Genomic DNA, 18,024 nt, shown 5'->3' on the forward strand with positions numbered 1-18,024 from the left:
TAAGAGCTGTTTATGTGCAACTGAAAGCGAGATTTTATCATGAGGCAGGCTGTCCCTTAATAGGTTAAAAAGAGGTAACAGCTGGCCCATTGAGATGAGAATCCAGGGCCATAGCCAATTAATTTCACCTAAAAGGCGTTGTAAATCAATCAAAGAACAGGAATCTGGGATACAAAGTTGAGGTTTTAAAGGACTAATGCCTTGCAAGGTTAACTGGGTAGCTAAAATTTTAAAAGGCAGAACAACTTGGATTTTATCAGCTGCAACATGCAAGTTATCCTTTATAAGTCACATTTGCAGGACTCTAAAATTTTAAAAAGCAGAACAACTTGGATTTTATCAGCTGCAACATGCAAGTTACCCTTTCTAAGTCACATTTGCAGGACTTTATTCTTAGTAAGTCACATTTGCAGGACTTTATATGCCTCGGCCAATTGGAAAGTATTTAGGGCTCCTAAGATAATATCATCCATGTAAACGTACATTTCAACATGTGGGAGCCTTTTGATAGGTTGAAGTAATTCATAAACATAGCTTTGGCAAGACGACGGACTATTGGCTATACCTTGAGGCAAAACCATCACTCAAAACGTTTATCTGGCCCCTTAAAAGTAGTTGAGGGGACCAAAAAGGCAAATTTTTCATAATCCGGTGGGTTAAAAGGAATGGAAAATAAGCAGTCCTTAATATCTATAACCATGAGGCATAAATTAGTAGGGGTGGCCGGTACCCAAGGCAGTCCCCTTAGTGGGATTCCCTGTAGCCACATTCTTTCATTAATTTTTCTAAGATCCTATAACCATCTCCATTTTCCAGAAGACATTTTAATGACAAAAATAGGGGTATTCCAGGGGTTAGTGGATGGGCAAATATGTTTTAATTTTAATTGTGCTGTGATAAGTTCCTCAAGTGCTTGCAACTTATTAGCTGGGAGAGGCCACTGCTCCAGCCAAATTGGGGGTCCCAGTTTCCAATGCATGGGAGGGACCTGGGGGGCAGTGGCATTTAGGATTGGGGTACACCTTCCATCTTGTAAGTGGCTTTCCCTCCCTCAGGTTTTGGAATTTGGTGTCCCTCTATAATTTGGGCAAGAAGGGAGGTTGAACTGCTGCTGGTACTCTTCCTCATCTAAACTGTCACCATAAAATTCTGTATAATCAGTAGTGATATAGGCATCTGCTTATCCCAGAATGTCTTAGCCTAGGAGGATTGCCTTAAGTCCAGTGGTTATAAGAGGTTTGACTTCTCCTCTTGTGGCATCAGCGTCTTTCCAGGGGAGACAGCCATCAGTTTCTTTGGACAGAGTATTCCCTCTGACCCCCATTATTTGTGGTCTTGGGACCATCCCCCAGCTATTAGGAACTTCCTCCTCTCTAAGGACCATGCAGTCAGCTCCAGTGTCAATTAGGCATCGGAAATATTTTCCCCCTATCATCATATCTATTTTGAGTCTTAACCCAGGCACAATAGGCACCATCCATTTAGCCCTTGCAGGTTTTTGGGCTTTGTTAACTCCTGTTAGCTCTGTGGGGGGTCGGTGTGAGTTGCATCTGGGTTTAGGTTGACTTAGAGGGTTTCTAACTTGTTGCAGTGGAAAATAGGATCCCCGTTGGGATGACGGGGCTAGGGGCTGCCCCTTTTCTAATTTAAAAGATTGCAGTCCTTATCAAATTCAGATTTACAATCTGCCTTCCAGTGGTAGCCCTTTTTGCATCTTGGGTATGGGGTGGTGGGAGGTTTTCGGCCTTTTGGTTTTGAATTAATTGGGGGACAGCTATTTTTAAAGTTTCCCTGTTCCACACAGCCAAAGCAATGGCCTGTTTTATTACCAGAGATGCTGTTTCCAGGGGAGGTCATGGTATTAAAGGCCTTAGTCATTGCCTCGGTGAGGGCATCAGTTTGGGCTTGGAGGGCAGCAACCATGGTGCAGGCCTGATGGCCTTGGGTCCCCACATCCCTAGAGGTGATAATCCACCTTTCTATGGAGTGGTCCTTTTGATCCGTGCAGGCCAATTTGTGATCTGATGTCATTCCCTCCCATACCAGCATTTTCACAAACTGGTCTCTTAGGGGCCCTGGGGGGAATTTCTTTGTATGCTTTTTTCTACCCTATCCACAAAGGAATGGAGGTCCTCATTGTTTCTCTGGGTGATGCCTGATACGGGGGGCTCTGTAGGGCCCTCCGCAAGCTTTTTCCAAGCCGCTCAGCAGATGGCCCTAACCTGGTCTTGATACAGAGTGGGGATAGCGGCTTGCTGAATTCCTGTGCTGTATTGGTCTGCCGTTCCAGAGAGCATCCCAAAGGTTATTGGGATAAGTGGGTTAGCGGCCTGATTCCTCTCTGCCTGAGCATGACATTCTTCTTTTAAAAAGGCGCAAAATTTAATATACTGGGTTCTTGAGAGTACTGCCCTACACAGCATTTTCCAATGCTGGGTGGTGCAGGGTTGGTGTGCTAATCCCTGGAGGATGGTTTCCGCCCATGGGGAATTTGGACCATCTTCGGCCACAGCCTTTTTTAGCTCTTTTAGGTCTGTAGCCTCCCACTGGTTCCAGGGTGCTGGCCTGTTCCCCCCAGGGTTGACATTGACAGGAAAAGCCTGGGGCTGGTAAGGAAAGTGTGGTGGTGTTTCCCAGGGATTCCCCATTGGCTCATGCTGTTTATAGTTAATGTTAACGGGAAAGCTTGAGGCTGGTGGTGAAAGGGCGGGGGAGCCTCCCAGGGATCATTTAGTTGAAATTTATGTTGTCAACTGGCTGTTATTTGTTTATTTTTTGTGGCCCCCTCCTGAAAGTCTTTAGTGAGAGGAGGGAGGGGAGGGAAAAGGCTGTCCCCTGGGGGCTTATGTTGCAGAAAGTCCCAGTCCTCTTGTGACCCCCCCACATTCCTCTGGTGCATCCCAGAACTATGTGTTGGCTGAAAGGTATCCTGGGCGTGACCCTGTGAAGAGACGGTTAAGCTGCCCTTAATACACTCACTTTCAAACTTTTCCCATTGCTCGTCTAAATCTGGGGAGGTAGGGGTATGGCTATCACTTTTGTGGCTTTCTGAGAAGCAAAACTTAAGGGCTGAAATAATAAGGTCAAACCCTAAGGGTGGGTCCTCCCCACAGTGAACCTCAAGCTGCTGGGCAAGGGTTTGTACGCAGTCCCATGTGTCCCAAGAAAACAGGTTGGCCGAGACAATACAGGGAGGCAGGGCTAGTGCATTTTCCCAGGTCTTGGCAGCCATACTGTCAGAAATCTCAAGTCCTCTACTTTTTAACAAATATTTTAGTGCCTTAAGGGCCAATTCATCCATTTTGCCCTTGGTATTTCCCATGGTGTTTAGATGTATAGCAACTGACAGAGAAAGCAGCTGAGGGTTATCAGCAGAAAAAACCTGATAGGACTGGCGATGGCCAGTATTTTGGGAAAAGGGGATGGCCGGTCCCTCAGCTGGGAGAAGGCAAGGAGGATTGTCACCCAGTTGGGCTTCCACTACTGGAGCCAACTGATATGAGACCTTCAAGGTCTACCAGAGAGTCACCCTGGCCATGATGTGTCAATTGTCCCACACCCATCTGCTTGTTCACTGAAAGTCACAGAACAGAGAGGGAAAGAATAGAGGGAAAGAAGAGTGGGAGGAATAAGAAAAGAGTGAAAATGACTTACCCTATTCACCTGTTGGGAATAAGGAGACTCACCTTGAAAAGGTCCTTAACATTGAAATGTCATTTCTCCAGAGCAAAACTCTTCACTGAGGCTCATGGCTGCTCATCGCCTCTCTCTCAAGGCCTCATGGTGGGTCAGTTCTTCTTAGGTGGTGGGCCCCACTTTGGGCACCTGCTTCTGTGGGGCGTGCCTGGGGTCCTCCCATAGACCAAGAAGGAGAAGCCGACAGGATTACCCTTGGTGTTGGGATGGAGGGATCTCAGGGAAAAGTGAGCCTGCTGCCCGCCAACCCAGCCCCATGAAAGAGACACTCAGATGCGGCAGGGGTTCTGTCAGGGCAGTTCCACTTTATTGCCGTTACACTGCAATTTATATAAGCAAGCAAGTAGGGACTTTCCATGAACTACCCAATCAATTAAAGGATCACGTGGACATGCATTTTGAACTAACATGTCGAGCATAGCGATCACGCAGGGTTCATGAGTGCAAAAACACTGGAGGACCGATAAAAACATTTTGGAGCTATCTTGGGTTATGCCTCCCCTACTTCCCGCAGGTGCCATCTTCATCCTCCACCCATAGGCACCATGGGGCTCACAGACAATGTTCAATCCTAAAAATGGGCCCAAAAGGGATCGATGGATCCTGTGGTAGTCCCCCAGTAGTTGTTCAATACATGGCCATACTTTTTCCACAATAGCCAAACTAATTTACCATCCCACCTAAAGAGAGGTGTTTCCATTTCTCTGCATCCTCACCAGCGTTTGTTATTCTGTGTCTTTTTGATAATAGCCTGTCTAACTGGGGTGAGGTGATATCTCAGTGTGGTTTTGATTTGCATTTCTCTGATTTTTTTTACTATTAAGTTGTCTGAGTTCTTATATATTCTGGATATTAATCCTTGTTGAAGATATACATATACATATATATGTATACTTATACATAGAGTAAATAATTTTCACTTTCTTAAGGCTGTCTTTTCAGTCTGTTAATTATTTTCTTTTCTGTGCAGAAGCTTTTTACTATGATGTAGTCCCATCTGTTTATTTTGGGTTGTGTCGCCTGTGTTTTGAAGTCTTATGTATGCTCTTTCCCCAGTCTTAGATCCTGAGGAGATTCCACTCCATTTTATGTTTTGGTCTCCCTTTACATTAATTTGTTGACCTTTTTATTATCAGTGCCCCAACACCAATATCTGCATGCTCTACTGTCTGTAGGTATCACTGTCATGTGAGTTCAGTGCCGTCTCCACCTGCTCAGGACATAATGCATAAGGTGCACCACGATATGGAAGAGCCTGTCTATGAAGTGCATGAAATGCACGTGCGAAGACTTGGGTGTGGCTCGAGTGAGTCTATAAAATAGTCCACCACCGAGTTATAGCACAAAGGGCAGACAACATGATGGTGTCTTGGAGATATTTAGGATCCACGATATGCATTGAGCTGTTGGAGTGGGTGGCACTGGAAGGCACTTGTGGCTGGGAAGCACTACAGCTTGGGTGACAGCTGAAGGGAAGGTCACCACACACATGGGAGACATGAGGCAGGCTGTGGGGTAAGTTCTCTTAACATGTTTCTGTTGTGGGAGATTTTCTGAAGGCTCAAAGACATGAAAGGATGGGCTGGCCTCAGGTGAGAACACGAACTTCATACATGGATTGGAATGAAAAGGAAACAGAGATGGATGTGCTTAGAGAAAGCTCATTGTATGTGCTGGAGGTTAAGAATGTCTTCCAATAGCTCCAACGTTCTCAGGTAACTATGAATCACTTTAATGAACAGAACGAGAAGGGAAAAGGACATAGGACACGAGAGAAAAAAATCACGAGAGTAAGAATCAAATTTGCATAAAATTACCTTATGAGAGATTCCAGAACGAGCAGATGCAGCTGCTTTATTCTTCTGGACCTGTCGAGACCCTTCAGCATTTCTTTCAGGCAGATCTAGTGGTTGCAAACGCTTCCCGTTTCTTCTTGTCTGGAAAAGTCTGTATCTCTCCTTTTTTGAAGACAAAAATTTCTAGGTGTAGTTTCTTGGTTGGCAGCTGTAGTGGGTTTTGTTTTTTTTTGTATTTATTAATTTATTTGTATAAAATGTATGATCATTAAATCAGCATCATTAGCATATTCGCCATTGCAATACATAATTATTACTTGCTTGCCCCTCCCCCTTTCCCACCTCTAGTAGCCAAAATTCTGTTCTCTCCTTCTGAAAGTCCAATATATTATTGTGGTTGTTTATTTCTTTTTTTCTTTTGTTGATTTTTGTTTGTTTCTTTGTTTCTCTGTTTATTTTTTTAGCTCCCCTTATGAATGAGGACTTGTGATATTTCTCTTTCTTTGCCTGGATTTCTTAACATAGATAACTCCAAGCCCATCCATGTTGCTGCAGACGGCAATTTGTGTATATTCCCCAAGGAATGGAAATCGTCATGTCGAAGGAACACCTGCGCTCCCATGTTTCTCACAGCTCTATTCACAATGGCCAAGATATGGAACCACCTAAGTGCCCATCAATGGGTGCTCAGGTTAGGAAAAGGTTGTATATATATATATATACACGCAATGGGATACTCCTCAGCCATAGAAAGAATGTTTCTAACAATTTAAATACATCGTCCTACTTTCTTCTGCATTGAAACGTTTCTGCGGAGAAGTAAGCTAATATTCTTCTGGGGTTGCTCTTTTATTATTAATGTTACTTCCATTCTACAGGTGGAAAACTAAAGTCAGAATCATACATGGGCTGCCTGTTGTGTCTGAGAACACACATTTGGTCAGTGTGAGCTCCAGTACATTTCCCAGTGCTCCTCACAGCTGTATGAAGACCTGTTTCTCTGATCCACCTCGCAGACAGCTGGGCATGCTCAGGGACGGTGGTCGAATCCTCTCGTAATGAGTGCAGTTTGTCAGTCTTCTAGCATGTACCAGAGGAATTGTACAAACAGAGCTTATGCATATGTGTTTTCAGGAGTTTCTGACATTTTGTGAGTAATTCCTACCTCTCTATCACTCCTTCTCAGCCAAAGCATTTATACGTTTCTTTGTAACAGACTTTCTGTGCTATATTGACATACTCAATAAAAGCCAAAACTGAAGAGCGAATCTTAAAGGCAGACTATGGAGAGCAGAGGATGCTTTCCTTACAAACACACGGAAAACTAGTTACAGGAAGATGTTAAATCAGGCAAGCAGAAAAATTGATAGAATGCTGTACTTAAATTTTAAGAGCAGCTGCAACAACGACAGAAATCGTGTCAGAGAAAAAGATCCAGAGGGAATTTACTGCCAGCACATTCACCTTCTACAAATGATGCAACACATTTTTAGGGTAAAAGGCACATAGCAAAATGTCACTTTATAAAATTAAATGAAGAAAATTTAAATTGAAATATAAACACGGGTTACAATATTTTTATATTTGTAACTGCTCTAAAATATCATGTGGAGTTTAAAGCGATAGTAACCACATCTCACATGTTTATAAATATGGAATAGAGAATAAATGAAAAAAACAAGGGCCAGGGAAAGAAGGGAGCAGTCAAAACTATAATATAAGATATAAAATATAATACTATAGTATAATATATAATATGATGTTTTAAGGTCTTTACAAAGCACATGAAGGGGTAGGATCTTATCTGAGGTAGAATCAGATTTTTAAAATGCATATTGTAAACTTTACAAAATCAATAAAATAATTATTAAAGAAATATAAATAATAAATCAGCATGGAATATGAATGCAATATTAAAATTGCTAAGGTAGAACAAGAGGTGGTATAAAATGAGAAAAGAAATGGAGAAAAGAAAATTTTCAACAAATAGAGAACTTCTAGTTTTTAATCTAACTCCAGGACTAGTATTACTAATACATGTGAATGTTCTGAAAACACCAGCTGAAAAACATTTTTTTTCATATGGTATTTAAGGAAAGCAATACACATGTGCTGGCCTACAGCACCACGTTGTTAGCTGTGGTGACCTGGTTGTCCATTACATCTCAAAAACTTCTTTGTAACTAAAATATTTACACTTCGGCCAGCATACCTTTCTATCCTTTTCCACCAGACTCTGATAAACACCGTGATGAGTCTGACTGTTGAAGCTTTCACGTGTAAGTGAGATCACGCAATACTTTTCTTTCATAGTCTGAACTATTACACTTAACTTAATATCCAGGCTCATCTATGTTGTCACAAATGGCAGTATTTACTTTTTGTTAAAGGTCAAATAACTTTGCATTACATATACACACACATATATATTTCATTTATTTATTAATTTATCTGCAGACATCATGTAGGATATTTCCATATCACTAATGTAAATAACAGTAAAATAAACAGGGAGTGCAGATAGCTCGTTGCTTAAACGACCTCTCTCTCTCTCTCTCTCTCTCTCTCTCTCTCACTCACTCACCATGTGATCTGCTTGTACCCACCGGCTCCCTGCCACTTTCCACAATGAGTACAAGCAGCCTGAGGCCCGTGCCAGATGCTGCTGTCCCAGAATCATGAGCCAAATGAACCTCTTTTCCTTATGAATTACCCAGTCTCAGGTATTTCTGTTATAACAACACAAAAATGGACTAATACAGTTTCTCTCAGTAAAGTATTGTAGCTTTAGTTGTTTGTAATAGTTTTGCTTTTTAAACTTTATGTGAAATATTTAACAGAATTACTTACCACAATTACCAAATTAGAGTGTTTTGGATGTCACAATATCTGTGCTTTCACCATTTAGTTTTATATTTTAATATTATTTTTTAATTTATTATTTTTTTTGTCCTTTTTGAGACTGGCCGCACCGTGCTCAGCCAGTGAGCGCTGTGAGCGCAGTAGTCATCCCTATACAGGATCCGAACCCGCGGTGGGAGCACTGCGCTCCCGGCGCCGCACTCTCCTAAATGCGCCATGGGCTCGGCCCTTCATATTATTTTTTAAATTATTACCGTCCTCTCTCATTGGCCTCCCACACTCCCTTTAGTATCTGTTGTAGAGAAGTTCTAGTGTTGATAAATTTTCTCATCACCCCTTTATTTTTAAACACAAGATTACAGGGTGTGATTTACTTGCTTGTCACTTTATTTTTTCTATCAGAATTTTGAACATTTCATTTCATGCTCCTTTTTGCCTGTATGGTTTCTTTTGAAGAATTCACTGACTTCAAATAGGGTTCTCTTCACATAAGCATTTGCTTTTCCTTTGCAGATTTCAAAACTGTTCGATTTTTTTTTTCCATTTGACAATTAAATTATGATGTGTCTGGGAGGTTTTCCCTACTGAGTCATCTCATTTGGTTTACCTCAGGCTTTCTGTATCAGAATTTTTATTTTCTTCCCCAGGCTTGAAAAGTTTGGGGCAATTATTTTTTTAAAATATTTTTCTTTCAACATTTTTTTTCTCTTCTTCTTTTAACATGCTCATAATGTGCATGCCATTGTCCTTCATGATGTGCCATAAGGCCCTTCTGCTGTCTTTGCTCTTATTTTTTACTTTAATACTATTATTTTGATTTTCAGGTCAAACAATTTTCAGTGACCTTCTTTCCAGTTCACTGATTCTCTCTTTTGCTGAATCTAGACTATTTCTGAAACCTTGTGTTGAATTTCTTTCAGTTTAGTCATTGTATTCTTCAACTTCATCACTTATGGTTGTTACTTTTTTATACTTTTATCTCTCTGTTGAAATTCTTCTTTTGTGCTTTCATGAGTGCCCTGACTTCAGTGACACTGTTTCTGTCCATTACTTGTAATTCCCTCTCAGGTTGATCACATACTTCCACTTTCCTTGAGTTTCTTTCTGGAGATTATTTTTGTCTTCTTGACTGGGACACATTCCTCTCTGTCTTCAAGTTCCCTGACTCTCATTGTTGTCAGACTGGACTCATGTTGGGAAAGGTCTCATCCATTGATTTATCCAGACATTTTAAATGCCTGGTACACATTTTTTTTTTTTTTTTTTTTGTCAATAATGTTGCCTCCATTTTAACAGCCCCATGGAGATTAGGAAGTGCCTCATTCTCTTCATGTTCTGACAAGTAAAGTAGAAGACAGCTTCTTTAGATGTAGCTAAGTTTGGGGTTTTGCATATCCATTCTGCTTCTTTCTATTTTCCTAGTGAAGCTGAGTGTGGGTGTTTCCTCCGAGTCCTCCTGCTTTGAGCCAGAGACAGCATCCTGGAAATGCCTGTCCTCACGTGTAGGCTGCACCCTCTGTTCCTGGGAAGAAAACTCCTGAAACTGGGCCTGTTGTGTGCTCCTTATACTTTTTGCTTCAATGTATGAGTAAGAACATGGAGCATTTATCTTTTCATGCCTGACATATTTTACTTAATGGAATAACTTCCAAGCTCATCCATGTTGCTGCAAATAACAGGATATTATTTTCCTGGCTGAGTAGTGTCTGTTTGTGTATATACAATCTTTTCTGTATCCCTTCCTCTTGTTGATGGACAACTCAGTTGATTCCATGTCTTGGATATTGTGAATAATGCTGCAGTTAACATGAGGGTGCTGAAGTCTGCTTGGTGTGCTGGTTTCCTTTCCTCTGTTATTGCTGGGTCTTATGGTTGTTCTAATTTTAGTTTACCATATTTACTGAGGAATCTCCATAAAGTTTTTATAATGTCTGCACTAGTTTACATTCTCATAAACAGTGTACAACAGCTCCCCTTTCTCTGCATCCTCAGCAGCATTCACCAGTTTTTCATCTTCCTGATAACAACCATTTTAACTGGGGTGGGAAGATATAATGTTGTGCTTTGATGATTAGTGATGTTGAGCATTTACTTTATACACCTTTTGACCATCTGCTTGTCTTTTTTGAGAAATGTCTATTCAGGTAATTTCCCCCTTTTTTAATCTGTGGCTTAAATTTTGTTTCAGAAAAGAAAGACAATATCACAAACAAATACTTATAAAAAAGCATTATCCAGGAAAAAAGTCATACATATTTTAAGATTATTAATAAAAAGCTGTCCCCTGACTACATCTTCAGTTTATCAGTGACTTCACTTCTCTGAGAAATATAAAAAGAGTTGTTACTTTTAGTTAATTCAGCCTCTTCCTGTTTCATGGATACAGTGGTGATGTATAAGCTCCTTACAGAAACCAAAATCAGGAAAAAAAAAGTAGCATTCCTCATCTCATAACTGAAGAAAAAGCGTTTTATTTACTTTACCTCATATATTTGATTTATCTACTTTCATTGTCTCATTCAAAATATCATGTAGATACCATGTGGGCACCTCTCTAAATCTACTCCACAATGAGTTTTTAACTCTAGTATTTTCCACTCTATTTCTCCAGCAATTCATTAATAATAGTATTTGAGTACGTTTATAAGCTAATGGTTTCAGGGGCTTTGGGTCCAGGTGAGTAGCTCTCAGTTGTCCCTGGATAAACCTGTCTCTGGATGCACTTATTTCTCCTTTAGCACATGTTGGTGATTAGCCTTGTAAACTCAACTTTTTAATGGGTCAAAAAAAGGATACTATCAAATATACTATAATGTACTAAGTGTTAAATTGGAATCTGAGGCCCATGCATACAAACACATTCCACAGCAGGTGAGTGACATAGAGTGGAAAAATATCTATGAAATAGGGGCTTGGAGTAGGAGGTCAGGGATATTCCTGAACAACAGTGACCAGCAGGAAGATTTTAGCTGCTTTCTATGCATTGGTGGACACAGGTGGACTTTGCATGGTGTGACCATTGGAAGGTCTTCCCCAGGCACAGGTGTGTTCAGAAATTGAAATTACTGGATCATGGGAGTCAAGAAAAGTCATATGGTCAATCTGCTGAGTCACAGCAACTGGTTTGAAAATATCAAATTCTGAAGATAGGGCCATAAGGTTTTATTTTTAGGCTTTTAACTTTAGAAGAAAGTAAAATTAATTGTTTTTGAAACAAAATGATTACTTGGGTGATTGCCAATTTACCACTTCTAAGAATCTGGAAAAGAGTTGTTAATCTATCAAATTCAAAGTTACTGATATTTGTATATCTATGTTGTCTAATAGTGAAAAAAAGCAATAAATTATTACTTTTTCTGTATTTATTGGTTATAAATATTCATTGAGCACAAAGCTGATTGTCACCACTCATGCCATGATATGGTAGCCAGATCCATACTGGCATCATGCCCATTATCATAAATTGCAATTATAACCCATGTCCCCCACTCAATTTCCCCCAACCTCCCTCCCTCCCCCTTTCCCCCACCCTACCTTGTCTCCCTAGGTCTGTTCTTTCCCTCTGTACATCCAATATACCAGTGTGGTCTTTCTTCCCTTCCTTCTTTCTGTCTTAGATCCCACTTATCAGTGAGCACATACACTAGTTATCCCTCTGTGCTTTGCTTATTTCACTCAACATAAGTTCCTCAAAGCTCATCCATGTTGTTGCAAATGGGAGAATTTCATTTTGTTTTATGGCAGTGTAGTATTCTATCATGTAATATATACCACGTTTTCTTGATTCAGTCCTCCATTGATGGAAATTTATGTCAGTTCCACATCATGGCTAATATAAGCAGAGCTGTGACGAACATGAGAGTGCAGATATCCCTTTGACATGATGATGATTTCCATCCCTTTGTGTAAATACCAAGAAGTAGGACTGCTGGAACATATGGTAGTTCTCTCTGGTTTTGATTGAGAAATTTCCATACTGTTTCCATAGTGGTTGTACTAATTTATAGTCCCTGCAATAGTGCAGGAGGTTTCCCTTCTCTCCACACCTTCATCAACATTTGTCATTCTCTATATGTTTGATTATAGTCAGTCCAACTAGAGTGAGGTGATATCTCAGTATTGTTTTAATCTGCATTTCCCTGATGACTAGTGGTGTTGAGCATTTTACCTTGTACTTGTTGGCCATTTGTATGTCTTTCTTTGAAAAATATCTATTTGATTAGATAAGGAAAATGTGGTATATATACACAATGGAATACTACTCTGCCATAAAAAAGAGTGAAATTCTCTCATTTGCATCAATATGGATGAGCCTGGAGAAACTTATGTTGGGTGAAATAAGCCAAGCACATAGGGATAAAAAATAATTCATATCCTCACCCATAAGTGGGAACTAAGAGAGAAAAATGTAGGAAAGACAGACCATAATTGTTCATTGGACTTGCAGAGGAAGAGAAGACACCAAGGGATACAAAATGCAGTGGGAAAATGGAGATGGCAGAAGGATGGACGTAGGTGATTAAGTGAATGGGGGACATGGGGAGTAATCACAATTTGTGGTAATGGACATGCTGGTAGTAATGATCAGACCATCATTTATTGTGTACAAGTTGTGATGGTCATTTTTGTACCACATGAATATGCATAAAAATTAAAGTGGTGTGGTCCACGCCATGGCAGGATCCTAAAGGAATCAGCTTGGGCTGCCCTCTCTGTGTTGGCAAGGCTGCCGGATGGAGAGCTGTTGGCAAGGCCACAGCTACGAGCACTTGCTACAACCATAAGGGCTGCTGCCTCGGCTTCATGGTACTGCTTTTGCTTTCTCTTTCAGTATTTTCATTAGCATGACAGTTCTCTGAATTCCCAAAAGATTATAAAAATAACACAAATGATTTTACGGTCATTGAAGTAAACATTCCCACAGAGGATCCGAGTAAATTGGACAATTTAAAATTATCCCCTTATGATAAATTGACCACCCCAACATATGTTCCCAAAGCACCGCTCATGACTAAATATGAGCTGCAGCCTAAACAGGCGAAGTTATTTCAAAAAGGAAATTTCCATACTCTCCTGGCCATCTTGGTAAATGGATATATGGGATACAAACTGGGGAAAGGAAAAATTTGGTATCCCCGTAGGGGACGTCCAAAATATGATATAAGTTGGCAAATATCATTTACTGGAGATTATATTAGTGGCAAGAGAATGGTTGGTATTAATGGGAAATTACATGATTGGGATAAATTAAGTATATGGGAATGAAACCATAGAATTCCTTTCACTTGGGGGTGTCCAGTTTTAAATAAATCATTAAAAATCAGATGTTGGGATAAAAATATATGCTGTAAAATTATTAAACCTGCAAAATTAGATCTTAGAAAAATAAGAGAGTGCAACTGGTTTTGTGAGGGATGGTGCTATGCACAATGACACTTTGACATTTAGATCAAGATTACAGGGCCACAGCCAATGCATAACATTAAAATGTGCATGATAATGCTGCTCAATTAAAATGTGCATGATAATGCAGCTCAAATATCCACTGTTCTTTTTCCATATGAACAGTAGGTTCATTTCATTAGAACATAAAATCATTAGACCCCCATTAGAATTTAAATGTTAACATTTTTCCTTTTAACAAAGTTGCATTTACATTTAAGAATAGATATAGGTTATCTAAAACTTTGTAACCAAAATAGCTGCCACCCTGTTAATAGGGTGGATATTAACCACAGCTTGCTAACAGAAAAAGGTCACAAGATAACTTCAAGGCAATGAAGGGATGGTTTCAATCTGATAACCTGATTCCAGGAAAAAGAAGCACGAGTTGATCACCTGAGACATGCTGAGAAAAGGAAAGGACTGGTTGACTGCTGAAAAAGTTTCCTCCCTGCTTTTTGGACTATTGATTTAAGCTTGCTGATATAAGAAAAATAGTACCCAAAACACCCCTGCAGAGAAAAATCCAAATAAAATGCATTGTCTCATGCTCTACTGGGCTCCAGCTGCAACACGCTGACAGCGCGCAGAGAGAGGACGTGCATATTGATGCATTGAGGTCTCTGTCTGTGTTTGTTATTTTCGCCAACCCTCTGCAGCCCTTTTCAGGTACTCACCCCTCGGTGAAGCTGGACTTCGGCATTGAAGTTAAAATATGTGAAAATAACTAGAGAAGAGACTTTCCCAGGAAGCGAACTTGGCCCACTCTATATAGAGTGAAGAACAAACAAACTTTGGGGAGGTCATGGAGCTGCAGTGTTCTTGTTCTTTTCTGAAGAAAGAAATAAAGTTGTAGAAAAGCCAAGAAAAAATTCAAACTACAATAAAAATATTTTACTGTTACTCCCCCCCACAAGAAATAGAAAAAGGAAAAGAAAAATCTTTATTTGGTTCCTTTGCCCAATACTTGGATCATTTAATTTTTTATTGTGAAATTGTCTCACTTCCTTATATATACTGGATATTAGTCCGTCCTCAGATGTACAGTTTGCAATTATCTTCTCCCATTCCATAGGTTGTCTTTCCACTCTGTTGATTGTTTCATTTGCTGTGCAGAAGAATTTTAATTTGATATAGTCCCATTTTTTTTTCTTCTGTTGCTTGTGATTTGGGGGTCTTGTTCATAAAGTCTTTGCCCCTATTTCCTGAAGTGTTCCTTTTATGTTTTTAAAAATAATTTTATCTTATTATGTCTAGAAAACTAAAAACTCTAAAAAACTCTTAGAAGAGATTAACAATTTCAGTAATGTTTCAGGATACAAAATCAACATCCCAATATAAGTAGCATTGTTATACTCCAATAAAAACCGAGCAAAAATGATGTCAAGAAAATAAGCTCATTTACAGTAGTCACACACACACACAAATCTGGGAATCAATATCACCAGAAGGTGAAAGATCCTACAGTAAGAACTACAAAACACTACTGATAGAAATTAAAGACACAAAAGGGTGGAAAGACACGCCATGCTCTTGGTAGGAAGAATTAACATTGTGAATATGTCCACACTACTCAAAGCAGTCTGCAGATCCAATGCAATCAACATCAAAATACCAGTGATGTTCTTTTTTTTTTTTCCCCCTTTTTGTCTTTTTTCGTGACCGGCAATGGATCGCAACCCTCAGTGTCACGCCCGTACCAGACCGGGACTGGCAACGGGATCGCAACCCTCGGTGTTGCGCCCCCACCTCGCTCAGCCAGTGAGTGGCCGTTCTGTACATGGGATCCGAACCCTCGGCGGGAGCACCGCCGCACTCCCAAGTGGCGCACTGTAGCAGTGTGCCACCGGGCTGCCCCAAAATACCAATGATGTTCTTCACAGAAATAGGAAAAGCAATCCTAATGTTCATATAGAGTAACAAAAGGTCCCAATAGCCAAAGAAATCCCGAGCAAAAAAATAATTAATTAATAATGGCAGATGCATAACACAACCCAGCTTCAAAGCTATTATAAACAAAACAGCATTGTACTGGCATAAAAACATACACTCGAACCACTGGAACAGAATAGAACACCTGGGAATCAACCCACACACTTACAGCCAACTGATGTTTGACAAAGACCACAAGAACGAACACTGGGGAAAAGATTGCCTCTTCAATAAATGGTGCTGGGAAAACTGGACATCCATATGCAGAAGAATTAATCTGGACTTGTTCATTTATTTTCACTTTATATGAGAGAAGAAATAAGAAAACTACATATTTGTGGTTATTAATATGTAATCTTCATCTCAATTTTACTCAATTTAATGAGAAAAAATAATAAAACTGTTGGAAACATCAAGATGGCATCTTAAAGTGTCAGAAATAATGTCCATTTATGAGGCAATGGACTTGGAAAGATGAATTCAAAGATCAGAGAAGTGGAGTGTGTGAGACTCTATATGTGATGGTCCGGGGCGAAGTCACTGAGCCTGGTCCCAGGCAAAGCAGTGACACTCTGGGAACATGCAGCATTAGACCTTTAGAAGAAGCTTTTATCCCATTTTAATGTGAGGTCACAGGAAGGATAACAGTCACTAGTTGGGGTCCAGGAATGGGTTGTTCTGTACCCAGGCAATTCCCAGGGTCAGATCCATTGGGGAAGGGTCACTAACTATTCGCAAGTAGGACTCCAGGCACCAAACATGAGAGGGCAGCTCAGTTTCACAGGTGCAGGGGTCCTCTAGTGCATCAGGTTATTCATACCTGATCTGGACCAGGTGGTGTTAAGGAGCTGGACACATATGCAAATCACTGGGCCCCACAGAGAAGAAAGCTCAGATTGCCCCTCAACACATTCATCAAGGGCATGGCCCTACTGGTCACACAGATCTAACGAGTCCGAGTTCCACTTAGCATAGAGTGGGGCTGGAGGCTCCTCTTTCTGCTGGCAGCTGCCTCAGGTAAGGAGCCCCTGGCCTCCGGGGCTGAGGAGGTTGCTGAGGCCACTGCAGGGTCCCCATCTTCCCTGTGTCTTCTCCACAGTTGTCCGCTCCCAGGTCCAGCTGGTGCAGTCTGGGGCTGAGGTGAAGAAGCATGGAGAGTCTGTGAAGGTCTCCTGCAAGGCTTCTGGATACACCTTTACCAGCTATCCCATGACCTGGGTGCGACAGGAAGCAGGGAAGTGCCTTCAGTGGATGGGCTGGATTAACACAGACACTGGAAAGCCAACATACCCTGAGGGATTCACAGGATGATTTGTCTTCTCCATGGACACCTCTGTCAGCACAGTGTATCTACAGATCAGCAGCCTGAAGACGGAGGACACGGCCGTGTATTACTGTGTGAGAGACACAGTGTGAGGAAGTCAACGTGAGTCCAGACGCGAACCTCCCTACAGGGACGCACTGGACCATCAGGAGGCGGTCAGGACCCACCAAGTTCAAGGTTCAGTCACAAGAGCAGGGGCAGAGCGGCGCAGGGAATGATTTGTAGTTAGAATCTGTGGTTTCCTCTTCCTTCCCCAAAACTCCTTAACATATCCTCAACCGTGTCATCTTTTATTATTGTGTTCATTTTAGTTTTAAATATATGTATTTATACTCATACATACACCTATGTATATATACACAGTCTTAGGGACTCTGGCATTATACGTCTTGAAAAGAGCATATTTAACAGCTTTCATCACATTTATGAGTGTTACTTTATTTTTATTTTATTTTATTTTTTCTTCTGAATGTAATTTTATTTTCTCAATATACAATGTGGTTGATTATTGAGGCCCATCACCGAAACCTCCCTCCCTCCTCCCTCTCCCCCCTCCCTCCCAACAATGTCCTTTCTGTTCACTTGTCGTATCAACTTCAAGGAATTGTAATTGTTGTGTCTTCTTCCCTCCCCCACCCAGTTTATTTGTGTCTTTTTTTTTTTTACTTATTTTTAGCTCCCACAAATAAGTGAGAACATGTGACATTTCTCTCTCTGTGCCTGACTCGTTTCACTTAATATAATTCTCTCTAGGTTCATCCATGTCGTTGCAAATGGCAGTATTTCATTCTGTTTTATAGCTGAGTAGTATTCCATTGTGTAGATGTACCACGTTTTCCATATCCACTCATCTGTTGATGGACATTTGGGCTGGTTCCAACTCTTGGCTATTGTAAAGAGTGCTGCGATGAACATTGGGGAACAGGTATACCTTCGACTTGATGATTTCCATTCCTCTGGGTATATTCCCAG

At 40.7% G+C, this 18,024-nt stretch overlaps 1 pseudogene; it reads left to right on the forward strand.

Annotated features, from left to right (window-relative positions):
• Positions 1-17,144, forward strand: part of LOC103608365 — a 24,853-nt pseudogene extending 7,709 nt beyond the window's left edge.
• Positions 17,145-18,024: the final 880 nt, after the last annotated feature.

This window comes from Galeopterus variegatus, unplaced genomic scaffold, assembly GCF_000696425.1.
Source record: "Galeopterus variegatus unplaced genomic scaffold, G_variegatus-3.0.2 Scaffold8343, whole genome shotgun sequence".
Classification (NCBI taxonomy): domain Eukaryota; kingdom Metazoa; phylum Chordata; class Mammalia; order Dermoptera; family Cynocephalidae; genus Galeopterus; species Galeopterus variegatus.